The sequence below is a fragment of the Pipistrellus kuhlii genome, unplaced genomic scaffold (assembly GCF_014108245.1).
Source record: "Pipistrellus kuhlii isolate mPipKuh1 unplaced genomic scaffold, mPipKuh1.p scaffold_m20_p_18, whole genome shotgun sequence".
Lineage (NCBI taxonomy): Eukaryota > Metazoa > Chordata > Mammalia > Chiroptera > Vespertilionidae > Pipistrellus > Pipistrellus kuhlii.
This window is the reverse complement of record NW_023425493.1, coordinates 18644264-18663081: the sequence shown is the minus strand read 5'-3', so window position 1 is coordinate 18663081 and position 18818 is coordinate 18644264. Positions and strand designations below refer to the sequence as shown.

General features: G+C 38.8%; 1 long non-coding RNA gene across 1 annotated transcript; it reads right to left on the bottom strand.

The window, feature by feature from the left end:
- Positions 1-902: 902 nt before the first annotated feature.
- On the bottom strand, positions 903-2830 carry LOC123652568. Its single transcript, XR_006741997.1, has 2 exons — positions 2763-2830; positions 903-1486 (listed from the first exon to the last, which is right to left on the bottom strand). It is a non-coding gene; the product is annotated as an uncharacterized LOC123652568 (long non-coding RNA).
- Between the last annotated feature and the right edge of the window lie 15988 nt (positions 2831-18818).

Here is an 18818-nt window from a genome sequence, read left to right as displayed (position 1 = left end):
GTCCCCATCAGGACTGAGCAAGATGGCCCCAATGGGCCAGATCACTAGCCAGGCCAAGGGACCCCACCTGTGCATGAATTTGTGAACTGGCCCTCTAGTGTTATATAATGTAATAGATGCATATAGTATAGCACAGTGGTTAGGTGTAGGAATGCTGACTCTTGACTGCTGGAGTTCAAAAGTGTGTTTATAGCCCTAACTGGTCTGGCACAGTGGATAGAGCGTCAGCTTACGGACTGAAGGGTCTCAGGTTTGATTCTGGTCAAGGGCATGTACCTTGGTTGTGGGCACACCCAGTAGGGGATGTGTAGGAGACAGCTGATTGATGTTTCTAACTCTCTATCCCTCTTCCTTCCTCTCTGTAAAAAATCAATAAAATATATATATTTTTAAAGGTGAGTTTATACTTATTAGCTATTTGGTCTTGGGCAAATAACCTTTTTATGCATCAGTTCCTCATCTGTGAGGTCATGATAATAACAATAGTACCTACCTTATAGTGCTCTTATGAGAATTAAATTAGTTAATATGTATAAAGCTTTTAAAACAATTTTGGGCATGTAAGTGTCATACAAGCACTTACTATTCATACCAAAATAAAATGTAACAGGGGGTAGGGGAGGCTGGGGGAAAGTCTATTGGGGGAAAAAAGAGATATATGTACTACTGTATATAATACTTTAAACAATAAAATAAAAATTTTTAAAAGAAGATATAAACTTAAAAGAAATAAAATAAAATGTAATGTTTTCAGAAGTCCATCAACTTTTCAAAGTCTAATTTCTTCAAGTGGTATAAACTTAGGTCATAGAACAAATTCTACAGTATTTATTCAGATGAGCCACCACCACCACCTGCCACTTCGCATTTAACTAAAAACAAAACACCAGTCAACCAATAAAAACATGTAGAGTCATATGTCACTTTATTAGTCATTCCTACCTGGTTATCGCCAGCTACCTGCACATGTGAACAATTACATAAGATCTTTGTTTTTCATATGAAAATTCCTCTGTCACTGATTCTTAAGATCCTATCTAGGCCAAAGCAAATATCTTGTAAGCGGAGACTTAGGATACATGCACTGTCTTGTAGATATTTTTCCATTCTTTCATTTTCAAAGTGAGATGGGAACTTTCAGAAAGGGAGGTAGGGAGAAACAAAGTTAGGGAAACTATTTCCTCTCAACATAACCAAGCCAACATGAATTGCCGGAGAATTACATTTTAACATTCAAAATAATCACAAAACATTATCTTAATGGAGGGCAGGTGTGAGCTTCCATCAGGGGCAGAAAGAAGCCTGGTGGGAGGAGGAGGGGATTTTGAGAGGGGAGTAACAGGGATGGTGCACAGTAGTGCAGGCACAGCCTCACCTGTATGAGGGCCAGGGAACTGGCATGAAAGATCAGATGCAGCACCAACACCAGCAGGCACACCGAAGACACAGATGCTCATCATCTTGATCTTCTCCAGACGGAATGCCACTGTTTCCAGAAGCAAGAAGAGTGTGAGCCGTGCCTCACTGATCCTTGTCTTCACCAGCCTGCGTTTCCAGGCTTTTGCTACAACGGTCTTACATTATCTCCCATATCTACTTCTTTCCCTACATCTGTATGGACACAGTGTTCATTTGGACTCATGTCATCTCTCTGCTGGACTCGCCTGCTACTAGCCTTTTCCTCCCAGGTTCCAAACCTTTAGCACCCAGCAATCTACTAAAGAAAAATTATTCCTTTCTCTCGTTGCTTTGACCATACTCCCCTCCCCTCCATTATGTACAATGTCTAGGTTTGTCATCTAATGTTTCAAAATTATTTTCCAGGACACCCTGGATTATAATTGCCTAGTGTTCACAATCTCCTGTTCCTCAAATCCGAACCCTGTCTGTGACAGGTATAGGTACATCCAATTAGCCTCTTTCTGGGGTGTCTTCTTTTTTTAGCTATGACTTTTGCAATAATCGTATTCTCCCCAATATGGCTCCTGAGTGATTCTCCTTATGGTACTTAGGATTCTACTCAGATCCTACCTCCTTCATAAGAAAGTCTCAGATTCATACATAGAGATAGAACAATTTCCCTGGTCTCTATGCTGTTCCTACCTACAAGCATGACTGATAACAATTCTTTGCCTATAAAATTCAGTTACTTTCCTCTACATCCCCTAAATGAGTTTAATTTTGACAGGTGGCTCAGAGTCATAGGGTTGGAAAGAATTTTAGAGGTCACCTAGGCAAATCTCTTGGAATTCCCTCTATAATAACTCCAGGGAGGGAGCCCATTTGTTTTAAAACGTTCTAATTGTTAAAAAGATAAACTGACACATGCCTCCCTGAAATTTCCACCTGCTTCACTCCTGGTCCTAGTTGTCCCCAGTAGCTACACAGAGCAAATCTAACTTTTCTTCTACACAACAGCCCTTCAAATATCTGAGAGTTGTCATATTTCCCTAAACCTTTTCTTTCACTTGCGTACATGAATGTTTTTGTATGATTATGTTTATGTCTGTCTGTATTATCTACATGGGCTAAAATGTTTATGTCGATAATTTGGAACCAAAAAAAAAGTCATTTTATATCATATGTATTGTAGTTTTCTTTCTCTTTTTTTCCAGCTTTATTGAGCTATAATTGAAATCTAGCATTGTTTAAGATATTGATTTGATACACTTACATATTACACAGTGATTATCACTATATCCTTAGCTAATATCTACATTACCTCACATAATTGCTATTTTTTAACAGTAAACAATACTCACATTTTTTATTCCAAAGTAGGGTTGTTGTTTTTTGTTTTGTTTTTTACAGGACCATGGTTCTTCTGCCCCTACAAAAACATTTTATTTATTTATCTTTATTGTTGAAAGTATTACAGATATCCCCTTGGTTTGTTTGTTTGTTTTTCCCATTGACCGCTGTCCCCACCCCCTATTTCTTTTTTGTGGTGAAAGCATTTAAGATCTACTCTTTAGCAAATTTCAGGTATATAAAATAGTATTATTAGCTATATCATCATGCTCTACAACAGATTCCCCAGAACTTAATTCAGCTTATAACTGGGAGTTTGTATCCTTGAACAAAATCTCCCCATTTCCTTCACCCCCAACCCCTGCTAACCATCATTTTGTCACAAATGGCCGAATTGCCTCCTTTCTCGTGGCTGAATAATAGTCCATGGTATATATGTACCACATCTTCTTTATTCATTCTGTTAAGCCTTTTGTGCATGCAGTACTTTGAATTTTGTTTGTGGTTCGTCTCTCCATTGTTGTTGTACTAAATCTTTAAAGGCCTACAGAGCGCTAAATACAGTTCCATTTACAGAAACACACTTTAAAAGTTTTTTTGGATGACAATCAGGAGGAGGAAAATGACTCTCATCTGGCTGGGAGAGAATAAGTCATTCTCTTTTAAGATAAGGAGATGGATTAAATGACCTCTTATTGTTCCACTTAACTCCCATGGGTCTATGATTCAATATTTCTTCGATTGAAAACTTTATGAATTATTAAGAGACTCTTTCAAATGGGCAAAGTGCTATATAAATGTCAACTAGTAGCGATAATACCATCTATTCGTTTTAAGTTAATAAATTAGTACTCATTCCTTTTCTTCGGTAATAATGAAACAGCCGATTAAACAATCCATTTAACATGTAGCCCATCACTGTAGTGTAATGGAAAGGGGCCTGGTTTAGAATTTATGCGAAACGGAGTTGTTTCTGTTATCTATTGCTGCCAATAACAAACTACCCCAAAACATAGTGGCTTAAAACAACAGTGATTTATTATTACTCCTTGCAATTCTAAGGGTTGGCCAGCCAATTCTGCAGATCTCACCTACACTCCCTCATGTTAACAGCGTTCAACTGGAGGGTCAGCTGAGCTGGGTGGAAGGCTCACAATGGCCTCATATCAGGCAGTTGGTGCTGCTGTAAGTTAGCATCTTGGCTCTCCTCCATATGGCCTCTCGTTATGGGCTGGGTTGTGTGCACCCCATCTCTGCCAATTCATATGCCAAAGCTCTAGCCCCTACTATCTCACAACACGACTGTTTTTGAAGACGTGATTAAATTACAATTAGGGCGAATCCTAAACCAATGTGACCAGTGTCCTTATACGAAGAGGAAGTTTGGACACAAACACACACAGAAGGAAGACCATGTGAAGACACAGAAGAAAAACCATCTCCAAACCAAAGAGAGGTCTCAGGAGAAACTAACCCGGCCGACACCTTGATCTCAGAGTTCAACCACAAGAACTTTGAGAAAGTAAATTTCTGTTGTCCAACTTACCCAATCTGTGGTATTTTGTTACGGCAGCACCAGCAAACCAATATAAACAATATAATCTACTTGCAGAATGAGCAGGTATAATAGTTTATTAGTATGTTAGGGTGGCTTAAAACAATAGAAACATATTTACTCCCAGTTCTGGAGGCTAGAACTCCAAGATCATGGTGTCAGAAGGACTGATTCCTTCTGAGGGCTGTGAGGAAGAATCTGACCTTTGCCTCTCTTCTAGCTTCTGGTACTGATTGATAATGTTTGGTGTTCTTTGATGCGTAGGTGCATCACTCTTATCTCTGCCTTCATCTTTACATGGTGTCCTTCCAGTGTGTGTGTGACTCTGTCTAAATTTCCTCTTTTTTTGTCCTAGCTGGTTTGGCTCAGTGGATAGAGCCTCCGCCTGCGGACTGAAGAGTCCTGGGTTTGATTCTGGTCACGGGCACATGCCTGGATTGCATACAGGCTCAATCCCCAGTAGGGGGCGTGCAAGAGGCAGCCAATCAATGATTCTCTCTCATCATTGATGTTTCGTATGTGCTCTCTCTCTCCCTGCCTTCCTTTCTGAAATGGATAAAAATATATTTTTTAAAATTTCCTCTTTCTATAAGGATATAAGTCAAATTAGATTAGGGTCTGCCTGATGACCTGACTTTAACCTAATTACCCTGTGAAGGCCATGTTGCCAAGTAAGGTCAAATTATGAAGTACTAGGAGTTAAGACTTCAACATACGAATTTGGGGAAACAAATTCAGCCCATAAAACTGAGCTTTCTTATAGCATGGTGATCTCAGGATTCTTTTTTAAACAATAAAATTTTATTGATTTCAGAGAGGAAGGGGGAGAGAGAGAGAGAGAGAGATAGAGAGAGAGAGAGAGAGAGAGAGAGAGAAACATCAATGATGAGAAAGAATCATGGACCAGCTGCCTCCTGTGCGCTGGACGATAGAGCCTGCAACCCAGGCATGTGGCCTGTCCAGGAATCAAACTGTGACAGGTCTCAGTGTTCTAAGAGAGCAAGAGCAGAAGCTGCATGATCCCTTGAGGCTTAAGATCCAAGACTCTCACAACATCATTTCTACTACATACTATTAATCAAAGCAAGTCACAGGCCAGCCCAGGTTTAAAGGATGGGGAAATAGCCCTACCTGTTTTGGCTCAGTGGCTAGAGCCTCAGCCTGTGGACTGCGAGGTCCCGGGTTAGATTCCTGTAAAGGGCACATGCCTGGGTTGCAGGCTTGACCCCCTTAGGGGGTGTATAAGAGGCAGCTGATCAATGATTTTCTCTCATCATAGATGTTTCGATCTCTCTCTCCCTTCCTCTCTGAAATCAATAAAAATATCTATTTAAAAAAATAAAAATTAAAAATAAAGAGTGGGGAAATAGACTCCACCTCTTAATAGTAGGCCCAGGAAAACATTATGATCATATGTTTTTGTTTTGTTTTTTAATGTGTTTTTTTATGATTATGTTTTCAATCTTCCACAGAATCTGATCCTTTATTATAAGAATTAACTAGTTTACGGCCTTTGGCTAATCATGAAGGCATAGATTCTTGGAAGAAGAAGAAGGGATGTGTGCAGAAGGCAACCAACGGATGTCTCTCTCACATTGATGTTTCTCTCCCTCTCTGTCTTTCCTTCTCCCTTCCACTCTGTGAAAATCAATGGAAAAATATACTTGGATGAGGATTATAAAACAACAACACTATAATAAATAAATAAATATGAGAAAAGCAAATAGAAGTAGGTTTACAGTTGTGAGTATATGAAGCAGCTTATTTTTATGTTATTATTTATTAATTATTGTATTATTTTCCATACAAATAACTGTAAACTTACTTTTACTCACCCCTGTATATTCAAGATGATCCAGGTTTCTGTTACATATACAGAAAGGGAGAAGATTATCAAATAAAATAGGAAACCGTGAGTCCATACTGATATAAATTAATATGTAAATAATCTGAATGTTTGTTAAGTCAAGAGTTGTATATATATTACAATGTATCCTCCCAAAATATTATACTTATTAATAAGTACTATACAATGGAGAAGACTGACATATACCATTTTAATCAAGTGATCAAAATCACCATGGGACTAATCAAAATTGAGCTCTAGCTGATTGGTTGCAATGAAAAAACATGGATTTCTTACCAAAAGTGAGAACTATTTCAGAGTGAAAGGGATTAAACAGTTATGACAACCTAAAGACAACATAGAGTCCTGGATAGATCTGTTTAATCAGATCCTGGACATTTTGTACAACTTGAGCAGAGTCTGAAGTAGAAGGTACCAATGTACGAGTGTTGATTCTTATTTTAATGACTGTATTGTGATTATACAGGAGCATATTTATAGAAACACACATTAACTTGCTAAGGAATAATGGCACATCATATTGGCAATTTATTCTCAAATAGTTCAAATACCTTACAAAAAAAATCAAGTATATAGGTCTATGATATTACCCTCATTGACAAATCTTACAACCCCATCACTTTAGAATCAGTTGTTTTTACTTTATTTTATTTTTTTAAATATGGTTTTATTGATATTTAGAGAGAGGGAGGAAAGGAGAGGAAGAGATAGAAACATTGATTGGTTGCCTCCCACACACCCCCTACTAAGGATCAAGCTGTAACCCAGGAATCAAACCAGGACCTCTGGGGTACATGGGATGATGCTCACCAACTGAGCCACACTGTCCAGGTTAGAATTATTTGTTTTTAAATTAACACTGGTAATTTGTCTTGAGTGGTGACTGCTTTTTTGGATATATTGTGCTGACAAACAATCTATTATACTAATTAGCTTTAGGTTAGAGATTGATATTGCAGTCTCAAAGGGACATATTTCTTTTTTTTTTAAATAACATGTCAAAATTAATATTTTCAAATAAGTTTTTTTAAATTTAATAAGTCTTTATTGTTCAGATTATTACAATTGTTTCTCCTCCCCAAGGGACATATTTCTAAAAATAAATCATTTCTAGTCTCTTTGCTCATAGGTCTCTGTTATTTTAGGGGTTGCCACCAGTGCTGGAGTAACCAACTTTCCTAGTTTGCCAGAGACGGTTCCTGTTTTGGCACTGGGAGACTCCTCACCTGAACGTGAAAGGTCCCGGTTGCTGCACTGTGCCATAGGTTGGGGGAAAGGTGCAAAAGCCTTGTGGCAGCCCTCAAAAATAGAGGCTGAAAGTGACACAAATTATCTGCCTTTTGGTTACCGTGTCTCCCCCGAGGCCGAAGTTGACAACCTTGATTATTGGTTCACAGAAAGAAATCATCTATTGCTGCCTTCTTCCAAGGGACACAAGTTAAGCGGGCAATTTAGGTGCCTTGTAACAACCAGTTTTTTGGTTTTGCCTGTGGATTAACTATTGTGCTTTGTATCAAGATAGTGCTAGTTTAATTGTTAGCATTGTGACCATATTTTCTAAGGATGCAGATAATGAAAGAGAACAATTACAATACCTACACCAGCATGACCTACATATCATTGAAAAAGAAAGCTAAACAACTTTTTTTTTTGTTATTTTCATGAGAGAGAGATAGAGGGATCCATTTAACAAGATTAAATAGGTAAATAACCAAAGCAAACCATACTGCACAATTTGTAAAAGGGAATTGGGGCCCTAACTTGTTTGGCTCAGTGGATAGAGCGTTGGCCTGCGGACTCAAGGGTCCCAGGTTCAATTCTGGTCAGGGGCATGCACCTTGGTTGTGGGCACAACCCCAGTAGGGGGTGTGCAAGAGGCAGCTGATCCATGTCTCTCTCTCTCATTAATATTTCTAACTCTCTATCCCTCTCCCTCTCTGTAAAAAAAAAAAAAAAAAAAAAATCAATAAGAAATATATTTTAAAAAAAGAATTGGGGATTGAACATGGCAAAGGGGAAGTGAAAGCACTGACATTGAGAATCTCACAAATCCAGTATGAGAAAAGCAAGCACTTCTAAATCAATCAGCTAATATTTGTGTTTGCTGTGTTCCCCATGAAAGACATAAAAAGCAGCAGATTACTGTGTGTGATCACAAGAGCTGTCACAACTATTGACACCCAAATTCAGTTAACATTTTAAGTGGCAGCTCAAAACTTTTGCATTCTAATTTGTTATTTTGAAAAGAATTTGAATGTGCAGAAAAGTTAAAAGAACAGTGTAATGAATGTATTCTTTCCACCTAGATTCCCCAATTGTCAACATCTTGCTACACCACTCTCTATATATAAACACACTCTTCCCTTTTGCCAAAACATCTGAAAGTAGGTTTCAGACATCTCCCAACTTTACTCTTAAATGTCAGCCCGAAGCTCCAAAGGAAGGAAAACATGCTCCCACACAAGCATAATGCTCTAACTAGACTTAAGAAAATCAACATTAACTCAATTACATCAACCAGCAGTCAGTCCCCATTCAAATTTCCCCAATTGTCCAGCTATCACATTCACAAGTTCTCTACCTTGTAATGTACTTCTACTGGGCCTGGGAAATAAATGCAACCTCGTTAGGTCTGTTTCCTCCTCTTAAAGATTAACTGTACATCAATATTTATTTTACTTGGATTTATTGGACCTGTGATTTATGAATGCTAATTGGGTCCGTGAAGAAAACAATCTGGAAAATGTTTCACAATAGGCTACCACATCACAAGTAGCCTCTAGGTGTCCTCCTTGGATAGTGGAAATCTGTGGTTGCTACCCAGGACTTGTCCAGAACAGTCATTCTTTGAAGAGACTCTTTTTTTTTTTTCTCTAGTCAACACAGAACAACAACAAAAAAAATCTAATGTTTCAAAATTCTAAACAGAACACAAATAAGCTCAATGTATATGATTCTTCAAACACTTGGTACACATGAACAAGGTTGGGAGCTAGAGAGTTGGAAGACAATAAGCAAAGTGTCAGGGCAAAAATAGACCAGTGGAAGCATTCACACACTTGTTTCCCCTATTCTGTCCCTCTTTAAAAGGACGTTTTTATTGCTCGATATTTCGTGCCTTTGTTATAGTCCTCAGTGAAATGGGTAGAGAAACAGAATGGAATGAACCTAAAAAAAGAAACTGTATGAGAGATGTCTGACAGGAGTGATTCAGGAAGGCTAAGCTTCTGCCTGATCAACTTTAGGGGCTGCCCACTTGATGTTTTATTAGTTAACATGAGCAGGTTTCAGGAGTAGTTTACACTAGCTCAGTGGTCGGCAAACTCATTAGTCATCAGAGCCAAGTATCAACAGTACAACGATTGAAATTTCTTTTGAGAGCCAAATTTTTTAAACTTAAACTTTTTCCAAAGCCACTTCTTCAAAATAGACTCACCCATGCCATGATATTTTGTGGAAGAGCCACACTCAAGGGGCCAAAGAGCCGCATGTGGCTCGCTAGCCGCAGTTTGCCGGCCACGGCACTAGCTGTTATATTAATGGTTCTCAAACTTCAGTGTGCATCAGGATCACCTGGTGGGCTTGCCTGGCCCCCATCCCCAGAGTTCCTGATTTAACAGCTCTGGGATGGAGACTGTAAATTTAAATTTCTAACAAGTTGCCAGATGACTGATGCTGCTGGTTTGGGGCCACACTGTCTTAGATGAATTTTCAACATCTCAGTGGTTTAACATAACCTTCATTTACCCAACAGTCCAAAGTGTGCATCTGTGTTTAGGTGGTTTTCTAAGGCAGCTTTCTTCTGAGTGGTGATTCAAGTACCCAAGTTCCATCATTGGTTCTGCCATCTTCAGTATGTAGTTCCCATGTTTGTCTTGGGATCATCACCTTCCAGTCAACCAACAGGGGGAACAAGTATGAAGGTACACTCCTTGGAGGTTTTTATGGATCAGGCATAATAGTTACTAAATAACTCAGACACATAGCCACACTACATTTCCCAGTCTAACTGCAAAGGGAGGCTGGGAAATGTAGTCTAGTTATGTGCCCAGGAAGAGGAGAACACGGGTTTGGTCTCTGTGGTAGTGCACTCTTCTGGTCATCAAATACCCACTTCATGTTTCACCACACATAGAAAACAAGCCTTTCTCCAAAACAACCCAAAGTCTCTAATAGTCACTGAACCAAGCTCAAAATCCAGTATCTGTGGGAGACACATTCTTCTCCATTAGGTCTGGATATGGCTCCCCATGGTCTAATGACTTTTGAATTGGAAAAACAAGTTTTCTGTAAAGTATTCTTTCCCCCTCCTCTGCATACAATAGTGGAGCTAGGGCAAACTATCCACAATATAACAAACAAACACAGACACACCCATTCAGGGGGTACACATAGTTACTAGCCCTTAGCAGCTGTTGAAAAAGAGCTGGGTGGGCGTCGTGAAGACCTCTATCTTGGGGTGGGAGAAGTTCCTTGATTAGACTATGGTCCTACCTTTTGGGGAGATTTTTGTTAGCATTTTTCTCTGTATTCCCTGAGAGGCTGTCCTTTTTACATTACACTTCCTAGCCACATCTGAAGTAGGCATCGGAGAACATGACATCTTTGGGGCTTACATCATGTGCTTCCTGCTCATGCAAATTAGGAGACCTTAGGGTTGTTTTTAAGTACTCTTGATAGGCTACAGTTTTTGTTTTGTTTTTTTTGTAGACCAGGCTTATCATTTCTTTATCAATACAGTACTCTCTATGACTTAGGTATTTCTGATCTATTTGCTTTCGGAAAGACTCAGGTGTCTGTAACTACTACTAAAGTTATTTTCTAGACCTAGGGTTGCCAGAAGAAAAAAAAATTGGATGTCCTTTATTTTTAATTGCTAAATTTGTCAGCCATATCTAGATCCAGTTCTCAAGACTGTCTGACTTCTTTGTTCCTTTCCTCCATGATTTGCTCTTTCACCTAAAAGGTAAGTTACCTTTGGGCTCAGCAGATAAGAGAATATCTTAATCCAATTGCCACACACAGGTGTCATTTTGTTTACTTAGAAATCTTACTAAGCCTTTGTCACTCAAGGTTTTTTCTATCTTATCCCTTAATATTTGGAGCCTGGAAGTGGAGGTAGTTTCTATAAATTCCATGATCTCTAGGTTTTCTTCACTAGCTTTGATCTCTGCTTGATTTTACTCCAGCTCTGGTCTAGTCTAGGTTCACCTGCCTCTTAATAACAATAACTTGCTGAGAGCAGCAAGTTCAACCTGAAATACAATTGTATTCAAACTCGTTCCACCACTTCCCCTAGAGCAGGGATCTGTGACCTAGGGGTTCTATAAATTGGATGGTGAGTGTATTAAATCAAGTTATCTGGAAGCAGACCTTGAAATGAGGATTCATTTCACTGGTTACCAAGTGATATATTAAAGAGTAACTGGAACTGAGGGAAAAGCAGAATAATAAAATGATGAATTTTTTTTAGGATATAGAGAATCATCAGACCTCTCTGGTAAAAAAAAAAAAAAAATGTTAAGACTAAACTCCAGAGAAATGAGAATCTTCAAATAAAAAAAAAATATTAAGACATCATACACATTTAGAGATTTTGCTCTAAAAACGTATCCTATGGATGCCATAGAAAACCCAAGTCATCGAAGACCTTCTCTTAATGAGGGGCAGAGATTTAGGCGAAAGCTTGAAAACTGCCTTAAGATTTCTAGATTTAAGGAGACTAATTCTAAAAGAGGAAAGGAAAATCTAATCCTTTTGAAAGAGCCATCAAGACCCACCATGAGTCTTCGCAGCCAATTGGACAGGTTAGCTACAGCTCAGAACTCTGGGAGTAATCATCAAAGACTCTTACGGCCAGAAGGAACTATCCAGCTATGGTCTTTGCTCTGAAGAAGACAGATATTCACAAAGGAGAACCATGGACACTAAGGCACATTTTGGAATTTTCAGAAAACAAGGGTGATCCCAGAGAAAGGAGGATCCCAAGGCTGCTACCAGCTCTCCCTTCATAGGTAGCAAAGGATTAAAGACGGAGCAAAATAACAGAAAACAGACAGGACTGGCCCCCTTCAAGCTAGATCCTCTCCTACTTGGTTTCCTAAAAGGTAGTTCTTTGAATCCCATGGCAAGAACCAAGGAAAGTATGGCAATGATGGCCCATAAATACAAACAAGGAGCTGTTTCTTCCCTCTGTGGGGCCCGGAGACTTAGGGGATGGTCATAAGTCTGAGGAGAAAGAAGGTTTAGCTGGATTTTCAGAAAATCCATGTATCCTTCTGTTTGGAGAAACTAGAGTAACCGGTCAGGATCCCAAAGAGGAAAAGGAAAAAATTAGCCAGAGCTTTGGATCTATGAGGTGGCACATACCTGAGCACATTCTGATTCTGAGACCGAGGCCAAAGCATATGGTCCACAAGCCCGCGGTGCACGCGATTGGAGGAGATGGTATGATAGAGCATCCTGACGGTGCCCTGGCAGAAGCTGGGACAGAGCCAGCCCAGCTCTCTGTGCAGGCAAGCTGCCATTTTGCTGTCAGCATTCCATCTCACGATAGCAGCAAGAAATTCTATGCACTGGTTACCCTGGATACTGCAAGAATCTTCGATGACAGGGATCCAGTATCCACATTCAGGAAAACTAGGGCATGAGTAAACCCCAAGCTTGGGGTCCCGGGAAGGAAGGGTCTGATTATACTTTCATAAAACATGTCATTTATAGCTCTGCACCCCTCACAATGCTTTCTTTAATTTCTCATTCAATTGAGTTTTTATTGAGTGCCTATGATGTACCAAGCACTGTTACAAAGGTCAAGCTAATATGTTAATCCCATTTGCCCTAGTAACTCAAAACACCAATACTTTCAGTAGATACAGGTATGAAGTACTAATCACAATGATGTGTCCTACAAACAATTCCGTGATTTCTTCAAGAATTACAAAATAATTTAACCGCGAATCTATTTACTAAGGCAGAAGTCGGCAAACTGCTGATGGCAAGCCACGTGTGGCTCTTTGGCCCCTTGAGTGTGGCTCTTCCACAAAATATCATGGCCTGGGTGAGTCTATTTTAAAGAAGTGGTGTTAGAAGAAGTTTAAGTTTAAAAATTTGGCTCTCAAAAGAAATTTCAATCGTCATACTGTTGATATTTGGCTCTGTTGACTAATGAGTTTGCCAACCACTGTACTAAAGCACTGGACAAGGCTCAGAGACTCAGAGGATAGAAAAGTAAATGGGTAGTCTTTCACCTCAAGGAATGTCTACTGGATATTTATCGTACATCCATTATATTCATTCATATCTATGTGAAATGTAGAGGTTTGATTGTAAACACTAAACACTGAACTGACTTTATAAAAGGGAGGAGGATTTGGTATAGTAAGAATAATAAAGTATGCTCATACACATCTGAAGCCACACAACACAGTATCTGACACCTAGTAAGTGCTCAGTAAATATTCATTCATCTATCTAATTATTATATTTGAAGATATTCTGGCCCAAAATGTATTATAGGGATATTTTCTGGTTATTTTAAAAAAGTAAAGCATAAAAAAATAAAGCATCAATTTCAACACACTATTGTCTGGCTCTCACATTAAAGGCATTTATTTGATACTATTTCATCCTCGATCAGCTTAACGGTTTCACATATGCTATTAGAAGGAGGAAGTCTCATTTGCCTCGATAATTTTGGGGAGAATTTTTATAGGGACAAGTCTAGTTATGCTTGTGTTGGAGACTGAGCTGCCAATTCAGTGTCTATGTGGTAAGATTTCTTTAGAAACTGCTCCAAAATATTCTGATCACAGAGCTACCAATGTCCTTGGAATCACTCCCAGTTGAATGCTGCCTTTGGATAAGATGCTATTTCAAAAAGTTTCCAGAGTGTAATTCTCCGAGGGAACTCATTGATAAGTTCATACCTGTTACAGCATTAGCAGGGGTTATAAGACAATTTAATATCTCTAAAAGACAGGGCAGGAAAAGGAAGGGCTCTTGGGGAAGGTTTTTTTTGTTTTTGTTTGTTTGTTTGTTTGTTTTTTAGGGGGAAGGCACCGAAACATGAAGGGAGCAATAGTAAAGATAAATTATATCTACTTCACAGTTTGGTTTTGTGCTGCTTTATTACTGAAGGAAGTACAAGGGCTCTATATAAAGTGTATTAAGAATTATCATGATTAGCCCTAACCAGTTTGGCACAATGGATAGAGCGCTGGCCTGTGGACTGAAGGATTCTAGGTTCGATTCTGGTCAAGGACATGTACCTTGGTTGCTGGCACTTCCCCAGTAGGGTGTGTGCAGGTGGCAGCTAGGGATGTGCAGGAGGCAGCTAATCGATGTTTCTAACTCTCTACCCCTCTCCCCTCCTCTCTGTAAAAAATCAACCATATATATATATATATATATATATATATATATATATATATATTATATATATATATTATATATATATATTATATATATATATATATTTTTTAAAGAATTACTATGATTAATACTCTTTCTAGGAATGAGCAGCATTTTAAACATGGGCTGATTTTTTTCTTTCCTGATCTGTAAGGAATTTGAGTGAATGAGAAATATATCTTTCTCTCTTAATTTTTTTTTTTATCAAATAACCATTGCCAAAAAGATACTTTAGAATCTGAATATTGTTTTCTTAAAAATCTTTCCCCCCATAACCTTAGGGGATAATTACTATCACTGGCCTGCGCTTTCAGGTGAAGAACTTAGGCATGAAGAAGAATTTGCCCAAGATCCAAATCTAGTACAGTAGTAGCTGAGGCTGGATTTGCACCCAGACACTGAAGCTATAGAGATCATCCTCTTTTTTTTTTTTTTTAAATATATTTTATTGATTTTTTACAGAGAGGGAGAGAGATAGAGAGTCAGAAACATCGATGAGAGAGAATCATTGACCAGCTGCCTCTTGCAAGCACAAAACCAAACTGTGAAGTAGATATAAGGCCCATCCAGATTCTAGGGAGTAGAATAACAGACCCCACCTTTTAAGAAGAGACAACAGACATCTCACACAGAACCATAAAACCAAGGTACTCATGATATGTTGGCAGCTATTAAAATAATCGACTGCAGTTGGGGAGTGCATATTAGTTTGCTACATTTGGATTTGATCAACTAAAGAGAAAATAAACTCTAGAGATTAGCATCTTTTTTCTCATAAATTATTCCAGAAAAGCTTTATTATACATAACTCTAACTTCTTTAATCCTCATAAGTCCATGGTCGGCAAACCACGGCTCCTTGGCCCCTTGAGTGTGGCTCTTCCACAAAATACCACTACCTGGGCGAGTCTATTTTGAAGAAGTGGCTTTAGAAGAAGTTTAAGTTTAAAAAAGTTGGTTCTCAAAAGAAATTTCAATCATTGTACTGTTGATATCTGGCTCTGTTGACTAATGAGTTTGCCGATCACTGGCATAAACTATACCCCTAAGCAATGTACAGTACCCGGAAAGCAAAACTGAAAGTTTACCTAGAAACTGGCAAGAACACTGCATTTTTATTTTTCACTTGAGTTCTGTGTCTGAAGCGTGGGATTCCTGGGGATTGCACTCTCAGAACTATAAGCTCGCTCCAAAAGCTAATTAAAGGGAGGAAGCTAATCAGAGAGAAGTGATGAATCTTTGAAAGAGACATGAAGTGACAAATCTTCCATGAAGTGACAAGTCTTTTTAAGATTTCTATGACACTATAATGGTAATGGCAGAATAATCTGTTCTCTACCCAGTGTGATCTCAGGAGTTCTACAAAGCTTGTCTTCTAAGACAATGCTCTCTTGCTCTCTCCCATCGCCAGCAATGGGGAAGACTAAAGACTTGACCTTTTGGCACTCCTACTTAGTGTTGAGCATTGAGGGAGGCATAAAATCCAAACTGTTTTAGAAAATGCAATGAGTTGAGTGAAAATTTGCCTTGGAGTCTGTTATCATAATGCTTTTAAAAGTATATATACATTTTTATTGATTTTTTACAGAGAGGAAGGGATGGGATAGAGAGTTAGAAACATCGATGAGAGAGAAACATCAATCAGCTGCCTCCTGCACACTCCATACCGGGTATGTGCCCACAACCAAGGTACGTGCCCTTGACTGGGATTGAACCACACCACTTGAGCCCGCAGACTGACACTCTATCCACTGAGCCAAACCAGTTAGGGATAGGAGAGTAAGTTGTATTGTTTATTCAAAAGGAGGGCTCTTGGTGATACCTGGAATATGTTCAGAAAAGAAATGGATTTATATCAGATTGGGCCTTATAGATAATAAATTGTGTGGGTCTCCTTGAAGTGAAAATGGACCTGATTATAAAAATATATATATGGAGCCCTTGACACAAGGATTTGTAAACAAGAAATAAAGGAATAAAAGAAGGGAGAGAAGGAAGAAGTGAGGGAGGAAGAAAGAAAGAAAATAAAGGACAAATAAAAAGTAAAAAACAAACACGCGGAAATTAGCCAAAATTAGTTGATCACTTAAGTACAAGATTATTAAGCACAAAAATGTTTTTTAAATTTTTTTAAATTAAATTATTATGTGTACATATTTTAACATTGCTCCCCCTCCCATACATACTCTCCCTCCCCAGAGTTTTGTGTCCATTGGTTGTACTTATATGCATGTATACAAGTCCTTTGGTTGATCTATTATCTTCCCCAGATCTCCCTCCCCTCCCCGCTGTAATTTGACAGTCTGCTTGTTGCTTTACTGTCTCTATATCTATCTTTTGGTTCATCAGTTTATAATGTTCTTTATTATCCATAAATGAGTGAGGTCATGTGGTGTTTCTCTTTCATTGACTGGCTTATTTCATTTAGCATGATGTTCTCCAATTCCATCCAGGTTGCTGCAAATGATGAGAATTCCTTCTTTTTTATGGCAGCATAGTATTCCATTGTGTAGATGTACCATCATTTTTTGATCCAATCATCTGCACAAAAATGCTTTTAAAAAAGAACTTAAAATTAAAACCTGAAGCCTTTCAGAACCTTTTTATTATTATTATTATTTTATTGATTTATTGATCACACAATTGTCCTCATCCCCCCATTCCCATACCAAACCCTCGCCATGTATACCCCCACCCCCGTTGTCCATGACTCTCAGAACCTTTTAACCTGGGTTTTTCAAACTAGAATATCTTATTATAGAAAGCACTTGATTAAGAGTCAAAAGTTTTGGTATTCAAGTCCAGGCTATTATTTCATTGATTACCCAGATGAACTTGAGCAATCCAGTTGAACCTATTTGTTTTTAATTTCTTCATCCACAGAATAAAAAGGTTAGGTGATCTCTGACTCATTTAAGTGCTAATCATTCTGTGCTGTCAGTCACCTGTCATACCCTTAGCTCTAAATCCTATCTTGGAGCTTTTAATATTTATTAAAAGTGCTCTCCTACAGCTTCAACTATCATGTGTATTTAGCAGACCGATATCTTGAATTTCACCATGGCATACGCAAATAAAGAAAACACGGTAATCTTTATTGACCTGTACAGGACAGGTACCATCTTATCTTTCTGTAAGAAGTAAGGAATAGACATGGATTTTATGAGGATCAGGTTTCCTCAGACTGGCCCAAGGCAAGGCTTTTAAAGGATGAGGTTTGTGATAGGATCCTCCGACTTCTCTTTCTTCATCTCCTCCTACTTCCCAATATTGCCTTTGGCTGACCCCAGGTGCCCTGCTTTCCTAATTCTGTGCACCTGCACAACGCCCACTTCTCTTCCTAACCTCCTCATGCTCCACCTTTATGCTCACCCTTTAATCCAGTGTCCCACTGTGTTTAAAAAAATAAATAAATAGCTGAAACCAGTTTGGCTCAATGGATAGAGCGTCGGCTTGGGGACTGAAAGGACCCGGGTTCGATTCCAGTCAAGGGCATGTACCTTGGTTGCAGGCATATCTCCAATAGGGGGTGTGCAAGAGGCAGCTGGTCGATGACAATATCTTTTATGACCTAACAAATGACATGTAATAACTTCTGCCATGTTCTATTGATTACATAGATCATCTCTGGTATAATGTGGGAGGAACTATATGAGGGTCGTTTGGGGCCATCTGGGATGCTAGGTATCATGTAACACTTACCATATAATTACCTAGATATACAGAAAGTAATATGCTCTCAGTGATTTAGTAATGCAAGAGGACTTCTAAATTTGATAAAGACTAATTTCAAAATATTTACTCTAAACATTGTGTTTAGTGGTGAAACATTTAAAGTATTTCCTTTAAAACCAGATACAAGCCCTGGCCAGTATTGATAAGTGGTTAGAGAGTTGGCCCAAGCACTGAAGGTTCGAGGTTCATTCCTGGTCAAAGGCATCTTACCTGGGTTGCTGGTTCGATCCCCGATGGCACGGGTCAGGGAACAAGCAGGAGGCAACCAGTCAATGTCTCTCTCACATGTATGTTTTTTTCTCTCCCTCCCCCTCTCCTTCACCCTTCCACTCTCTAAAAAAAAGGGGGGGGGGGAAATATCCTTGGGTGAGGATTAACAACACACACACACACACACACACACACACACACACACACACAAATGATACAAGACAGAAATGCCCACTTTCCCCAGTTTACTTACCATTGTGTTAAAGACTTCAGCCAGAGTAGTAAGGCAAGA